Here is a 17,076-nt window from a genome sequence, read left to right on the forward strand (position 1 = left end):
TTCCAAAATGTTAAGGTTCCAAAATCCAAAGGTTCTGTCCAAAGGTGAAACATTAGGGGAATTGGATGCTTTGTGTGTGTCACAAAAAGTCTTCATAATCCCTACATAGGAGGGGGTGAGCCTTGCAAGTAGGGGATGATAGAGAAACTCTCACACACACACACTACAAGCTTTATTTGTACACAAGGGGAAAGAGGGACACATGTCAGCTCCCTAGCCCAGATGCCCACAAGGTGTACTCAAATCCTATTGGATGGCCTTGGAGGTGGACTAATGGGAATTAGGCTAGAGTAAATCTAGTTTAATAAATTTATAAACACTTAATCAAAGAACCAATAAGAATCAAGCTCTCTAGAAGACTATTGGAGAGTCTCCCAAGGGGACCAATGAGCATTCAGCAGCCCAATGGCTTGCCTGATTCCTATTGGCCAGGAGGCAAAGGGGTCCAATGAGAGTTTAATTGCATTTTTTAATTACCTAAATCTCTCACAAAAGGGGAAAGGGGGACACATGTTAGAAGGCTATCACTTATGCTGCTTAATTTCCATTGGCTAGGCATGGGGAGGTCCAATAGGGCTGTAGCATGAGAAATTAGCAAGGGGGTCGACCAAGAGAGAGAGGGGGATGATTTTTGCAAGGCATTATCACACACACACTCACACAATCTCATGCGTGAAGCAAAGAAGACTCTCTCTCCTTCTCAAGGTTTAATGAAAATCTTACCACCTACTCCAAGCTTGTGAGAAGGGAGGCCTACACCAACAACTCTTGGCTTTGTGATGCAAATCCAACCAAGAGCCAAGCTTCAATGCATGCTCATCTCCTCTACCATGCTAATTAATAAGCTAACATATGCTAATATGAGTGATTATGTGAGGAGATGTACATCTTTCTTGTAAGAATACTCCTTCTTCCTCTCAATCTACTCTCATACCCCGCTAGCTCTCACCATCTTCCAAGGTGTGTGAGGTCTTGGGTCTGAGACCGTGAGGGAATTGATGTTGTGTTTGATAAGTGTTTTGCTTAGTGCATGAAGTTTCCATCTTCATTGCACTAGCTAGTATTGAAGGAACACAAAGAGTTGTATTGTAAAATGTCTCTCTTGATGGGAGAAACCATCATACAAAGCCTTTTGGAGGGGGGACTGGCTCCATGCAAATTGAGTCCTCAACTGTTGTCAATTGCTTAATTTCTCTCTCTTTTTAAGTATTGTTCATGCTATCTAACTAGGTGTTATGCTTTTTTGTTGCTCTCTCACCCAAGCACTCTTGTTATTCTCTTGGGAATCTATTCTAATGAAATGTTCACTATGTTCATGCTATTTTTCGCTAATACAAGTTACTAGACCATTAAATGTTACACAGGGTGGTTTTTTTTGTGTTTAAAATATTACCGTGACTGTTTTTGCTGTCATTATCACGTTTATTACCGATGTTATTACTACGCGTATTGCCGTTGTTATATCCGATAGTCAATTTAGCGCCTAAGCTTTCAAATTTTGGCTTAACCTCTCCCCCCCCCCCTCTGCCCTTTAAATTTGGTGTTTCCCTCCTCTCAATAAAAATTAAAGAATATTGTATATAATTTTCAAATTTAAAAAAGAAAGAAGAAAGAAAGAGAGAAGAAAGAGAGAGAGAGAGAGAGAGAGAGAGAGAGAGAGAGGAGAGAGGGGGGGGGGGGGGAGAAGGAGGCGGGGGATATAGATTACACTTGATACAACTAAAATAATCTTTGTCAATTGATTAACATAATTGAGCATATTCTCAAATCTAAAGAGGAGGGGGGGGAGAGAGAGAATGAATGGATTACACGACCAAAAAACTTCATAATGAAAAATGTTTATAAATCATCTTCCAAAAGATCTCTACATGAAGCCACATTCAATTCTAAGCCCATGGCTCCTAAATCAATAAAGAGAGAAACGGAATTGTCGTTTGTGGATGTAGTGCCTTCATCATCTTCGAGTTTGTCATCCTCCATCTCATCATCTTCATCATCATGACAATCATCCTCGCTAAAACTTGCTGCCGCCGGACTTGATTCATCGACCTCCCTCCTCTGTTTCCACCTCATCCAAAAGTTGGAGGTGGAAGAGGGTCGAAGATAGTCTCCACTTCATTAGTGGAAAAAATGGTTCTCCCCCGAGGTGTTAGGGGAATTACGAACCAAAGTTTTGGTTGGTGGATTGCTGGGATATAGATTACCTATAAAATAGAAGCTCAAAGTGAGTAACATTGGTATAACTAATGCTACAAGCAAATAAGAATAAAAAAGGTACATGTCACTCATCTGCTTACAATTGCGCGGTAAAACTAAATTGTGATACCTCCCTGTGTGATGCACACTAAAGTCCACCATGTAAAGGCCATTCTCATGTCGTGTAGACACATTTGCAAACCACTTGCACTCGAAGATGAAGGTATGAAAGATTCTAAAATTAACCTTTAGTATCCTTTCAATAGTTCCGCAGTACCTGGCTTCATCACCACCCTGTGTCAAATTTGCCCATGATGGCACAATCCATGGTGGTTCTACGCTCATCAATGTGGCGCGTATGAAAGTGACGACCCTTTGACCACATAGAGTTAAAGAAAAGGCACTACAAAATAGAAAAATATATTAATTTATCAAATACGTATTAAAGATAATTTCAAGAAATAGCGTTACAATATGGTTTAGGTATATGAGTACTCTACTTTTTGTACGTAGCTTCGTGCATACTCCCATTCTTTGTTGGTGATGTCTTCTCCGCGGGCTTTTGCCTCGGTCATTCTCTCATGAATCCACTCTACACTAATGAGATCTAGGAAACATGCAAGGTGTCTAAGCACTGGGGTGCCCTCCTTCCTCCATGTGCTTGTTTACATGCTTCCCTCTCTTGCAAACGTCTTGCCTTTGCCACTGTCCACAAGTCCACCCACTTGGTCATAATCTTTGCATTGAGAATGCAAAAGTTATCGATCACTCGGGATAGATTCATATCCATGTTAAGTATTTTCCCCTTTCCACTTGGCAAGTGTGAAGTCATCCTTGCATCTTCCTCATCTGACCACATGTGAGGCATTGAAGGATCAACTTGTGTCAAATACTCTGATATGTAAACAAATGCCTCTTGAACGATCCACCCTTCGGCCATACATGCCTCTGGTTGAGACCGTAGCCGCACAAATCTTTAAGAGTCTCTAAAAACTTCTCTAAGAAGAACATTCATTGTGCATGCACTACTCCACATATAGCGATCTCCTCTACCACGTGAACCAAGAGGTGAATTTGACTAAGAAGGACAAATCGAGGAAATGCATCTTTAATGGCACACAGAGTTTCTATTGCAAGTGTTTGAGCAACAGGGATAGTATCTATTTCGATTTCCTTGGAGCTCATAAATTGCAAGAAAACCCACACAAGGATACACTAAGTGCTAGTTGAAATTATTATGTACATAAAAAAGGTGTAGTTGAGTGGAGTCTTGTGGTGTACCTTACTAGCTCTCCTAGTTTGAAAATAGCGCCCCTGACTTTCTTGTCCTGACGTATACACATACTCACTGGCAGAATAAACTACAATGTAAATCAGGGAAAGGAAAAGTGAGTGATAGTCATACACACAAACTATAGATAGAATAGGGAGTATGAAGATTACCTGAATCATCTTGTGCCAATCATGGGACTTCAACCCATACAATCAAACGCTTCCATCCTTCTTCGCTTTTGTGAAAGCTCCCTTTAGTGACCTCATGTATCCTGTTGGTGTGCGAATAGAGGCAATGGTACTCTTCACCTTGTCTAATTCTTCTTTGGCTAGCATCCATGATGCTTTAGGAAGCACAATCTTTCCATTTGGGACACGCCGTGGAGTAGCAGAGGCAGGAAGATGTTTTAAAAGCCTCAAATCCTCCCTCGCACCCAAAGAGTCCTTCTTGCCAATAATGTGGTCCCATAGTGTTTGTGCTACATTCTTGAATATGTGCATGGGATCCAAGAGGTGTTGTATTTTAAGTCCTTCCAATATGGAATACTTTGACAGACCTTTTGGTGGAGGACACGGAGTTGGATTGTTGTTGTGGTGTTCTTCCCAAATGGTTGCCCAATCTGCTATCATGAGCTTTAGAGGATTCTTCCCATTTGTTGGATCCTTGTGCTTGTTATGACCTTGGGGTAAGAAACGATGGTTGTTTGGATAGTTTACCTTGCGCAAGGACTCGGGCCTCTCCGTCACCAACGATGGCCCACAAGTAGGACATGCATTATGCCCCGATGTGGACAACCCTGCATACATATCATATGGTTAGAGAGATGAGTGAACTAAAGTGAACTAAAGGGAGAGAGGGAAAGAGTAGAGGAAAGGGGGTTACCAGAAATCTCTCCAAGCCCAGGATAGTCGTGCATAGTCCACATAAGGATTCCCCTCACAATGGCCTCTCTCCCCCCCTTTACAAGTGAGACATCAACAACAGGAATGCCTCTCCATAACTCCTCCAACTGCTCGATGAGGGGCTCGAGGTAAATGTCAATATTTGACACTTTGTACTTCCCTGGCACAAGCAAGGAAAGAAGTATATTGCCCTTCTTGGTTGTCTCCCATGATGGAATATTGTAGTTGACGATCACCACATGCCAAGTGCTCCATGAAGTAGACTTAGTGCCGAAGGGGTTGACACCATCACTTGCTAACCCACGCCTCAAGTGTCGAGGCTCCAACCCAAACTCTGGCCATTGAGTTTCGATGTGCCTCCATACAGGTGAATCAACAGGAACAAGTATCATTCCATCATTTGAGCCATGGTTTGCGTGCCATGCGAGAAGCTCCACGGTAGACCTGCTTTTAAACATGTGTTGGATGCAAGGAATTAATGGAAAATGTCTCAATACCTTGCGGGGTAGGTGTGCCCCACTCACTCCTGTCTTGTATCGTGCCTCCCCACACACGGGACATGAGGTAGCATGTGCATGCTCATTGCGGTATAGCATACAATCGTTGACGCATGCATGGATGCGCTCATACTCCATTCCAAGTGCAGTGACATACGATCTAGCTCGTCGACGATCTAGAGGCATGTGGTGATCTTCTGGCGATATTTTGCCCAGCAAACTACAACAAACATGCGTATTAGTATAATTCCTCGAAGACGACACCATAAAGAGAGAGGGGAGAGAGTATATAAAAGCCACATTCCATACTTACAGAAGTAGCGCATCGACACTTACATTACTCCAACTAAATTTTGCTTGCAAGTTGAGGACTTCCAACGATGCTCGGAGCACCGAGTACCATGCACCGTCATAAAGAGGTGTTCGGGCACTCGTTATCAATCTATCCTCCGTTTCGGCAACCCGTTTAGTGTAGGGCTGACAATCCTCCTCGCACATGTCGCGCACATGAGCTACTAACTCATCACACATGCCGAACATGTGCTCATCCTCTACCTCAAAGTGCGACAAAGACGCCATAGGAGCTATTGTTGGCTCTACGCCATAGGAGATGCCGACGTAGAGCCAATGGGAGATCACCATGTTGTGCACCCAAATTGCCCAATCGCTCTTGCCTCTGCCCCCCCTCTCCCACCCCCCCTCTCCCTTCCTCTCTCTCCTTCTCCAAGCCCCCCCCCTCTTTCTCCAAGCTTCCCAAGTTTCTTTGAAGAGGGTTTCATCCAAGTTTCGGTGAAGGAAGTATTCGGCCATCGTCTTTGGAAGCTCAACCGCCTACAAAGAAAGAGGTAAACACAAAATCACATCCCCCCTCTTTCCCTTTTATTTTCTACTACACACACATACACACACACACACACACACGCATAAATCCCAAAAAAATAGAGAAAATAAAGAATCTATAACATATCTCGTTCATTAGGAAATGATTGCTTTGCACGGCTTGTTTGAAATGGTTGCTTTGTTAGGCACGTTTAAAAATGATTGCTTTGCTACGCACGTTTGAAAATGATTGATTTGTTAGGCACGTTTGAAAATGATTGTTTGGATAGAATGTTAGATAGAAATAGAGAGAAAGAGAGATAAATGAAGAGAGAGAGAGAGAGAGAGAGAGAGAGAGAGAGAAGAGAGAGAGAGAGAGAAATAGATAGAGAGAGAGAGAGAGAGAGAGAGGGAGGGAGGGAGATAAATGGAGAAGGATGAATAGAGAGAGAGGAGGAGGGAAATAAATAGAGAGAGAGAGAGAGAGAGAGAGAGAGAGAGATAGATAAAGAGAGTGAGAGAGAAAGAGGGATAGAGGTAGATAAATAGAGAGTGATAATTGATGGGAGGAAGATAAATGGAGAGAGAGAAAGAGGGAGAGAATTAATGAGAGGGAGATAAATGGAGAGAGAGAGAGAGAGAGAGAGAGAGAGAGAGAGAGAGAGAAAGGGAGGGATAGAGAGAGAGAGAGAGAAAGAGAGATAGATAAAGGGAGAGAGAGAAAGATATATATATATATATATATATATATATATATATATATAGAGAGAGAGAGAGAGAGAGAGAGAGAGAGAGAGAGAGAGAGAGAGAGGGAGAGGGAGAGAGAGAGGGGGGGGGGGGAGGGAAAGAAAGAGAGAAAGAGGGAAAGAGATAGGGATAGAAATAGAGAGAGAGAGAGAGAGAGAGAGAGAGAGAGAGAGAGAGAGAGAGAGAGAGGAAAAGAGGGAGAGATAGAGAGAAATTAGAGAGAGAGAGAGAGAGAGAGAGAGAGAGAGAGAGAGAGAGAAGAAGAGAGGGAGAGATAGAGAGAAATTAGATAGAGAGAGAGAGAGGGAGGGAGATAGGGAGAGAGAAATAGAGAGAAGAAGAGAGGGAAAGAGGGAGAGATAGAGAGAAAAAGAGAGGGAGAGAGAGAGAGAGAGAGAGAGAGAGAGAGAGAGATATAGGAGTAGATAGAAAGAGGGAGAGATAGAGAGAAAGAGGGAGAGATAGCGAGATATATATATATATATATATATAGAGAGAGAGAGAGAGAGAGATAGATAGTTCTATTATTGTCCTGGGAGGTCAAATATGACCTATGGGACCAAATGAACATGTCACGTGGTGTGAGTGGAGTTCATAAGTGACTCTCGATGCTCAAAAATGGCTGAAATGAGCGTCGCAATAGAGAGTCCACATCGTGGTTGGGAGAGGAAGGTATGTAGGGAGAGCTCATGGCTGAATATATGGGGAAAAGAGAACCTAATGTGGTCAAAAGCTGAGCACTCAAGTAGTGTGTGGTACTCACTCTCTCGCACTTGACGAGGGCATAAGGTGCAAAGTCGATGACACTCCTCGCCAGTGCCCCAATGTCCTGTCTCGCAGCGTAGAGAATGGGAGCTAAGACGAATGGAGGCAATGGTGCGGATCGCACTCAACGGGATGGGCTCAAGGATGTAGGAATGGGTTCGGTTACCTCGTTCCGAGAAGAAGAGATATTTGTAGTTTGGGGCAACATGTGTGGTGTAATGGCTGAAGCGAGAACCTCCAGATTTCTCCCAAGCCATGATACATTGGCGTTGTAAGAAGACCTCATTAACTTGGGAGTCGATCGACGCATCCTTGACCAAGTGACATGCATCCCATCTTCCAAACCATTTCTTGATATCAAGCATCCACCCCGAACTTAGTATTTTGCTCTTGCATGTCTTTTGAACCTTTTGACTTGCTTCATATGCGATTCTAGGAAGTCGATGCAAAGGGCTACGTTGTGTCTTATGCATGTACTCCACAACCCTTTCCATGCCCAAGACTTCAATGGGAAGCGATCCGGACTCAAGAACTAAGAGCATGTAGGGTGTTTGTGTCTTGACTTGGAGAAAGTTGGTGAGAAAACGCTTATGGACATTCTCAAACTCTTTCCAAGTAGACTTCCCAATGCTTCCACCCCACACCTCCACTCCATAAAGAAGCACCGGTGTCACCAATGTGTCAAAGAGGTACTTTTTGAGAGCCCAACACTTGATCTCTCCTGCATTGCACATGTTCTCAAATGCATAATAAGCCCTCTTTCCGGCTTCCAAGCGACGCATTGCACAATCCTTCCATTTATGATTGGATGGAACCTCAAGGCCAAGGTACTTGAAGTGATCTACCACTTCAAGTTTCTCATTGTTGTATACAATGCATGGATTTTCGTCATTGAGGGTCTTTACAAGCATAACCTTGGTTTTGGATCCATTCACGATCAGCCCGCTATGTAGGCAAAAGCGTTCCAAGACACTCATAAGCTTTTGTGCATCTTCTAAGGTATGTGCCAAGAGCACTACATCATCGGCATAAAGCAAAAGCATGATCACCGCATTTCCAATCTTAACCTCTTCTATGCCTTCTGGCTGCATAAAATCAAGAACCATGTATTCCAATTCATCAATGAGTAGCCCAAAGAGGGTTGGGGAAAGTGGGCATCCTTGTTTGACACCAATAGTGCTTGCAAAAAATTCTGAAATTCCATCTCCCATACGTAATCGACATATCACTTTTTGGTAGATGCGAAAGACTGCATGCATAAATTCTCTCGGCACTTGAAGGCTTTGCATACGTCTCCAAAGATTTCCTCGCGGTACCATGTCAAAAGCTTTCTTGAAATCCACAAAGCAACAATACAACTTTTTTCCTTTCAATCGAGACGCTTCCATAAGAACTCGAAGAGTGACAAGGTGATCAATAGTGCTATGATGCTTTCGAAAACCTGCTTGGCCAAGCGCACGTTTTCCATTCTTTTCAGCCCACTCACTTATCTTCATCTCCATGATACATCCAAATAACTTTGCCATCAAAGAACCAACCATTATAGTGCGATAGTTGTTCACATTGTTTACATCTCCTCCTTTGTGCAAAGGTTTGATCCAATTTGCACTCCAATCATGAGGCATGCCATACTGAAGTGCAAGGTTAAACATATCGCATATCCAATATCGTGTTTTCTTGCTTGTCCATTTAATCATTTCAGCCTTGACACCTTGAAGGTCACCTGGCTTGCGAGTAGCAAGTTTCTCAAGCGCGCGGCATACATCTTCAATGGTAAAGAAGGGAGACATAAATGGAAGGGAGCTACAACCCTCCATCTTATCAACATTGGGTTGCTCATAGAGGTTCTTACAATGCATATACATATCCTCAAGAGTCAAGTCACCAAAGCTCTCAACGCGCTTGCCTTTTAGATTTTGCCAAAACTTGCCACATGCATGTGCTTTCTCTTGTGCTAAAAGAAGTTGTTTTTCGACTTCCCACCTTCTCCTCTTCTTTTGAACAAGTGCTTTGTATGTGTGTGAACATTCCAAGTAAACTTCCTTGTCTTTGATTGCATCCAATCTTAGCAAGTGTTTTCGGGCTTGACTACATTCCATGTCAAACCATTTCTTCTTAGTGCTACCCTTCTTAGACCTTTTGCAAGACATGTGTTTCGCCGAAAAGCATTCCTTCGCACAAGAGAAAATTACTTCTTTGAAAACTTTCCACTTGCATTCTAATGTTGGGCTCCCTTGATGCTCTATCATGCTTAACATTTGGTCCACCATATCAGCATATATAAGTGCTCGTTTGAAGTCTAGACGTAGGTACAAATGATTCACATCATGATTGGAGGCTTCATGCTCGGGCCGTTTACCACACTTGAGGTCAATACATAACATCCTATGATCCAATTCCGGATTCCATTCACCAAGTGTAAAGCTTTGTATGCATTCTAGAGTGGCTTCTGAGAACAACATATAGTCAATCACGCTAGCACCATTGTGCTTTCTACATGTAAAGTCATTGGTGCCTTGCCATAGAGATACACCATTTGCAATGAGCATTCCGGTACTATTGCACATATGTAGAAGTGACTTTCCATAGTGATCCACTTCTTTTGCATCATTAGAACTTCGATTATACATGTATGAGTCATCCACTCTTCTTGATACATGCGGCATGTCGACTTGTTGTGTGTCGTGTTGTAACATATTTGTGCGAGCATTCATGTCTCCAAAAACAATGACTTCACCTTGATCCTTGTAATGAGCAATGTCTTCCTCTAGTTCAACAAAGGGCTGATCTCTATCCATATTCAAGCGAGCATAAAAGTTGGAGTCATAGTGAGGAATGTAGCAGCCGACCACAAACATGACTTGACCATTTGGTGGGCTGATTTTCAGCCATAAGTAGCGTTTATACTTATCTTCTTTGACAATGGAAACATCTTTCAAACCCTTTTTGGTCATACATGCTACGTTTCCTTGGCCTCTTCATTGCTTTGCATTTTTGGCCCACATCAAAGAATGCACATCGTATTTGTCAAATCCAAGAATTCGTTGCGCATCATGCTCCCATGTTTCGACAAGAAGTATCACATCGGAGTCATTGGTAAGCTCATCAATGCCAATTCCCGCATTCCATGGATACCCGTTACAATTCCAAAAGCTTATTCGCAAGCGTGAGTTGGTCTCATAGATCATGTGTCCCTATTTGTTGGGTGGACTTGCATCCTCCTCAAGTGCCTTTTCTTCTTGAGATGATACCTTAACCTTCTTGCTTCTTTCCTCGTATGCTTTGCGACGTACATTTTGTTGCATAAGAGTGCGATCCTCATATACATTACAACCCGTTCCTTTGAGGTAGATCCAACCATTGTCAAGGATGATCTTTCTCTTTACCTCATTAGCCATGGTACATACAATAGGTCTTTCTCCCGAGCGAGGGACTCCTTGTTTTCCAACTCAATGTGCACCATAAGCCATGATTCCTGACATGCCAAAGTGTGTAGCAAAAAACTCTTCAATAGCAACCGCAAGAGATTGGGGTGTTTCCATGCTTTCCTCCTTGATTCCACGAATGACGATGTTCTTTGAGCGTTTTTGTCGTTCTTGCAATTCTTGAGTGTCCACATTCTCTACATTCTTTGCTTGGACAACGGCTTGCGTGATAGGAGATGTAGAAACCACATTATCCTTACATATATCAGCCCATGATTTGGATGCATTTCTCATCTCACGTACATCATGTCGTATTGTATCTATCGTTTCCTCTTTCAATACATGATCACTCTCAACTTTGCTCAAGCGCTCTTTCACTACATTCATGTCAACAAGAGAGCGTTTACATTCTTGAACTTCATTCTCAAGATGCATCAAGCCTGTTGTTTGCATTTCAAGAACCTTCTTGAGGTGCTCATTCTCCACAACGAGAACTCTTAAAGTACCATTCTCCATTACAAGTGCGCGTAACTCTTCACCTTGCTTGTTGACGGTTTCTTGTAACGAGATCAAGTAAGCCATGATCATTGCTTCCGTTGTTGTAGACGATGTGGTTGGATTAGCATCCAAATTCCTTGGAGATTTTGCATCATTCTCCATGGCGAGTGTGGCTTTTCCACCCTTGCGAGTTTTGTCTGACATTGCCTTCAACTCGGCAACAAAAACGCAAAGTTTTGACAGTTTTTTCAGTTCTGAGATGCTGTTATAGCAAAGCCTTCCATTACACAGAAAAAATATGTCTTTACATCAATGCGTAGAGGGATTCGTGCTCTTCGATTGAGGCTATAGATCACCTAAATCGGAGTTCGGATGAGCAAGTTATGGTCAAAAGAGTGAACTGCTGTCTACTAGGTCAAAAAACGGCTGTGAGAGAGAGTGAGAGAGAGAGAGAGAGAGAGAGAGAGAGAGAGAGAGAGAGAGAGAGAGAGAGGGAGGGAGAGATAGAGAGAAAGAGGGAGAGAGAGATAGATATATAAGGAAGGAGAGAGAGAGAGAGAGAGAGAGAGGGAGAGATAGGGAGAGAGAGAGAGAGAGAGAGAGAGAGAGAGACAGAAGGAGAGAGGAAGAGATAGAGAGAAAGAGGGAGAGATAGGGAGAGAGAGAGAGAGAGAGAGAGAGAGAGAGAGAGAGAGAGAGATAGGGAAAGAGAGAGAGTAAATAGAGAGAGGAATAGAGAGAGAGAGAGAGAGAGGAATAGAGAGAGATAGGAAAAGAGGGAGAGAGATAGGGAGAGAGGAAAATTGGGCTCCAAAGGGATACCTGAGCAACCAACACCAAGATTACCTTCAAGGTGAGGACGTTTTGTTGAACGAAGTGCTTGCTTTACATGGAGGCGCAGGCATGACTCTAGGATGGAGCTTCCCCTTTGTAGTTCAACCGCACGACCGAGAAGGGGAGAGCGAGAGGGATAGAGAGAGAGACTCAGTGAGAGAAATGGAATTACTTATTGCATTACATTAGAATTGTAATGTTACGATCAATTGATCACTTAGACGTTGAATCTAGGTGTAGCCAACACAAAACGATGGCTACATTTACAACCATAACATATATGTGTATACATTTATATTTGGTTATGCATGTATGTAGGCACTAAGTATGCGAACATACCACCCAAAGGTTAGACGCTTCCTTTTGGGTATAGTCCTTTTTTAATCGTGGCGTTACGGTCATTGATCCACTCATGCGTGGATTACTGCAATGTACCTTTGGTTTAACCATGGTTGAGACTGCGATGATATCTAAAGAGGTGCAGTTGACCTTTGGCACTACTAGCCTCTACTTAGGTCTACTAGTATGTATATGTATCTACGTGTTTGTGTGCTAATATACTTCTGTACGTATTTATAGATGAGTGAGTAGGGTGGAAAGCTTAATCTTATATTGCTCTTTGTAATGTAGATGTCAAACGAGAGACCAGCTAGTGAGGAGCAGCCAGCTGGCTCTTCTATTGGTTGGTTCACATCTCATGTGGGCTCCCACCCGGGGTGGACATTGCCTCCAGTGGACCCGAGTCTTGAGTCGGTGAGAACAAGCAAAGAAATAAAGAATGTGTCTACGTAGTTAACCCTAAACCATGAGTGTCATAGGTTTTTTTTTGTTATTTGCAGGCATGGCCATCCTATACCTACCCTTCTCAGGTTCCTCCACCGGTCGTAGATCCTGACTTACAGTGGGCTATCTCTTTACAAGAGTAGTACCTTCGTTCGACGAAGGATTTGTTTGGCCGCTACACTCTGTAGCAGCTTGCGACCTACGGCATTTCTCCACAGATTACACCATGGGGGAATCAGGGAGGGACTCCTTACCTACAGAGCCTCGCACCGACGGCACCTCCCTCTACTCTCCCTTCGTTTCGTCCTACTCCTATTCCATCGCAGGGTCCTACTTCCCTTGCATCGCAGGGTCCTACCCCCCTTGCATCGTAAGGTCCTACTCCCATGGCATCATAGGGTCCTACGCCACTCCATTCCACTCCTGCTTCGCCAGAACATCGTCGACAGACTTCCTCTGGGGCAGCGCGCGTCGACGCTCATCTCAGGGCAGCGAGCGTCGTGAGAGATGAAGCAACAATAGATCTTTGTGGTTTCGCATGTTTTGGTAGTGGCAGGGGAACGGAGTCCCCACTTTTAGAGCATGTCGTCCCTGACGCAGAGGACAAGGATATTGACGCACCCATGCCAGACACGCATGGGTGCTACTAACAGGATTAAATATGGCGGGGAGGTGGATTTCGGTACAGCACAGGGCAGGGCATTTCGACGCCATCTACAAATTCTTATACATTCAACGTATAAGAACTGTTTTATAAAGTTTAGAGACCAACTACCCGATCATGCACGGTACATTGAGGATGCTATGTTAGCTAGATTTTCAACCGCCCCCGATCAATGTTTTTCACAGCAATGGTTGGAGGGCTACGTAAAGACATTTCTGAAAAACAAGCAGTCCAGTGTGCGGTGCCCAGAAGCCAACTAGGTCAGAGATCCAGACAGGAGTTACCGTGGTGGCAACATGGCAGACGCGGAGTGGGAGTAGGCAATTCAAGAGAAGAGCGATCAAGCTGCGACGGGCTCATCGCACAAGACAAACTCCCATGCACTATGGCTCAGGAGGCAAGGGAGCTTGGAAGGATAAATATGTAAGATTAATTGAATTATAACGTTGATCAGTGATTATAAAGATTGTAGTTGATGATTTGGTATTGTTATTGTTAACTTAGGAAAATATCACTCTCTCTCGATCAACCAGAGAGATGATCAAGTATCGGGAGCGACATACTGAATTTGATACTTTGTGATGGTTGTTCAAAAACAACCACATCACTCACGAGCAATTCGAGGCGGCGATTGGACCACTACAAGCGGTAAGTTTAAACAAGTAATTTTGTATCAATCGTTTTGAGTTGTTGATAATTGTTTGATTTGGTTTGGGTTTATGTAGAGTCAAAGTGATCCAACATATGTGCCTCTGGACGACGATGAGATAGAGGAGCATTAGATAGAAAAATGTTTTGTCTAAACTTTTGTAAAGTCCCAATGTGGCACAATGTATATACAACTATTTACTTTTTATTGTTATAACTTTTTTAAATAGTTGATCTTCTCCAGTTTTAATTGTCAAGGTAAAGTAAATTCAATTTCAGTTCTTTGGTATTTTTTATACTCTTCTAGGAAACAATTGATAATTCATTGTTTTATGCAGGTCAAAAATAAAGGTGCTCATTTGGGCCACCCAAAATTGGGTGGCCCAAATGAGTACCTTTATTTTTAATTAGCGTGTAGCGAAAATCAGCGTTGTAATAAACGCGGCAACTGACACGCGGTTATTGCCGCCCCCTCAAATTTTTCTCTCCTTTTTTCTTTGTTTTTCTGCTACAATGTTAGCGATTATAGACAACTCCTCTTATAGTGCATGATGATGCAGTGCATACATATAGCAAACGAGAGGCTAGAAAAACCATGTTTGTGCAGATTTTGTCAGCATTCGGGCATCTCATGTACGGCATACAAGTGTCGAGGCCCGACCTAGCAGCTGCAATGGGAACATTTACAGCAGGGATTGTCAGTCATACAGTGATTGACACTAGCATGGTGCTTTGTGGAGCTTTGCAGACCATACAAAGTTATCTGCGGATTTTACATGCAGGCTCTAGCGTGGATATGCACGCTCGTCTACCACTAGAGCTGATATGGTTGAGTGAGCCAGTGGGCATAGGTTGAGAGAGTCTCTCACTTAGTTTCTTGTATATACTGATAGTTTAGCTAGTAGGTCTCACTTATCAGTGCATTGCCTTTAAGTTGGGATAAAGGGGAAAGGCGTTGCACCTTTGCTCGGGGTCCAGACGTCCAGTGTCCGCCCGCTCACCCACCGTGTATACGCACCCTTATTCTTTCATATACCAACAATAAGGAGCTCCTCACTCATACATTTCTTGAGGTTGCACCACCCACACTCTCGTGATTCTCTCGTTCCCCGCACAGACATCTGGCACACACGCACACTCACAATGCACTTCAACTATCGCCTCTGCACCCTACCACTTGCCCTGCAGCTCATAGTATCTTTGCAACCTTGCAGTTGGCCTCGTAGCCTAAGAGAGTTACAACCAGAGATGCAGCCTTGTTGGGGAGCATGTTGCTCTCGCCCAAGCCCGTGCACTATAGCCCTCTGCAATTGCCTCTCTCACTTCTTTTATGCACTCACACACACATGTTGTATATGTATTGATCCTCTGTAGGTAGCTATCGATCCTATGTAGCTATTAATAGCTACCTACTAGAGTCTGGCTCTTTTATATTTCATTGACGAGAATATTTTGATATTCCCTTCCTTCCTCCCTTTCCTGTGATTAAGCCTCTTCAAGACACCTTGCCCTGCAGCCATCACTCGAGTGAGACTGTGTTCACGATTATGCTAGTACATCCCCCATTGGATGCGTGCGTTTCTCTTGGCGGTCTGTCCGCAAAGGGAGAGAGAGAGCTAGAGAGAGAGCTATTGGCGGAGACACAAGCAATGGCCGCCTCACACTTCTAAGATACAGAGAGAGTTATGGGGGGGGAGACAGAAAGAGAGATGGACTCGCATGCCAAAATCTTCCTAGGCATAGAGTGCGCATTGCAAAACCACAAGATCACGAGAGAGAGAGAGAGAGAGAGAGAGAGAGAGAGAGAGAGAGAGAGAGAGAGAGAGAGAGAGAGAGAGAGAGAGAACTATGGACGAACTCTCGGTGTTTAGATGGAGAGAGACATGCTAGTCACCTCCATCCGTTTGCTGGGCAAAGAGAGTGTGCCTCACATCCCAACGCCTTGCCAGGTACAGAGAAGGACCGGAAGATGGAACAAGGAGCAGGGGGAACAGGGGTGTGAATGGACCAAGGATGTGCAAAATCTTCATACTTCAACACAATATATATATATATATATATATATATATATATATCGTTGTTGCCCCTGGCATTGCCTTTTCCCACCCCCAATAACACCATCCTACTTTTCCCAATCCAAGGGAATTTTCCTTTCCTAAAGCCTGGGGTATCTTGTTAGATTGTGGTCAAAGAAATTGGTCCAAAATCGTAGCTACCTACACTACACTGGCTCTAACTACACTCCATTCGCAAGAATCTTTTTAGATTCCTTGTTCTTGTGTTTCTCAGGCTTCAATGCCTTCGATTGTAGCGTGCTCCACGTGCATCATCACACTCACACAAACGTCGTCCCCCCCCCCCGCATTGCATCATAGGCTTGTGCCCTCCACTTGAGCTACGTAGAGGTGTCTTGGGAGTAGTACTACTCGTCAATGTTATTTAGGCTTAGATTAAGCGTTTTTGAGTGGTTGATAGCTTAGACTATCTCAGAGTCTAGATCGTCTTCAAGTTTGTTGGGTTTCTAAAACAAGCATTAGAGAAGAGAGAGTCAGGCTTTCATTAGGTGAAATTTGGACTCACAAAGGGGTCCTTTAAGGAGTTGACTTTACCTCTCTCTACCAAAACGGGTACATGGATAAATTTTTGCAATCAAACTCCAAAGTTGGCGGAGGTTTGACAGTTAGAATGTCCTCTTCAAGCTCTATCTACTGATATATAGCACGCCTTGAGATTCCCCATATTTTAGAAGATTCTTTTTTTGATTCACTTAGATTTTGAGAGAGTTGTCACATCATAGGTAAATAAAAAAGAGAACCTTCTAGAATATGAGGAATCTCATGGCGTGCTATATATCAGTCGATAGAGCTTGAAGAGGACATTTTAATTGTCAAACCTCCGCCAACTTTGAAGTTTGTTTGCAAAAATTTATCCATGCACCCATTTTTGTAGAGAGAGAGCTAAAGTCGAACTCCTTAAAGGGCCCCTTTGTGAGTCCAAATTTCACCTAATGTTCCATACTGATATT

At 43.4% G+C, this 17,076-nt stretch overlaps 1 long non-coding RNA gene across 1 annotated transcript in view; it reads left to right on the top strand.

Annotated features, from left to right (window-relative positions):
• Nucleotides 1–14,301, top strand: part of LOC147439083 (uncharacterized) — a 31,873-nt gene extending 17,572 nt beyond the window's left edge. The window contains exons 2-3 of the long non-coding RNA XR_015184550.1: nucleotides 13,908–14,051; nucleotides 14,129–14,301. This is a non-coding gene — a long non-coding RNA (uncharacterized LOC147439083). The remainder of the gene's footprint in view (nucleotides 1–13,907; nucleotides 14,052–14,128) is intronic.
• Nucleotides 14,302–17,076: the final 2,775 nt, after the last annotated feature.

This window comes from Adiantum capillus-veneris, chromosome 16 (assembly GCF_014529385.1).
Source record: "Adiantum capillus-veneris isolate H3 chromosome 16, ASM1452938v2, whole genome shotgun sequence".
In the NCBI taxonomy this organism is placed as follows: Eukaryota; Viridiplantae; Streptophyta; class Polypodiopsida; order Polypodiales; family Pteridaceae; genus Adiantum; species Adiantum capillus-veneris.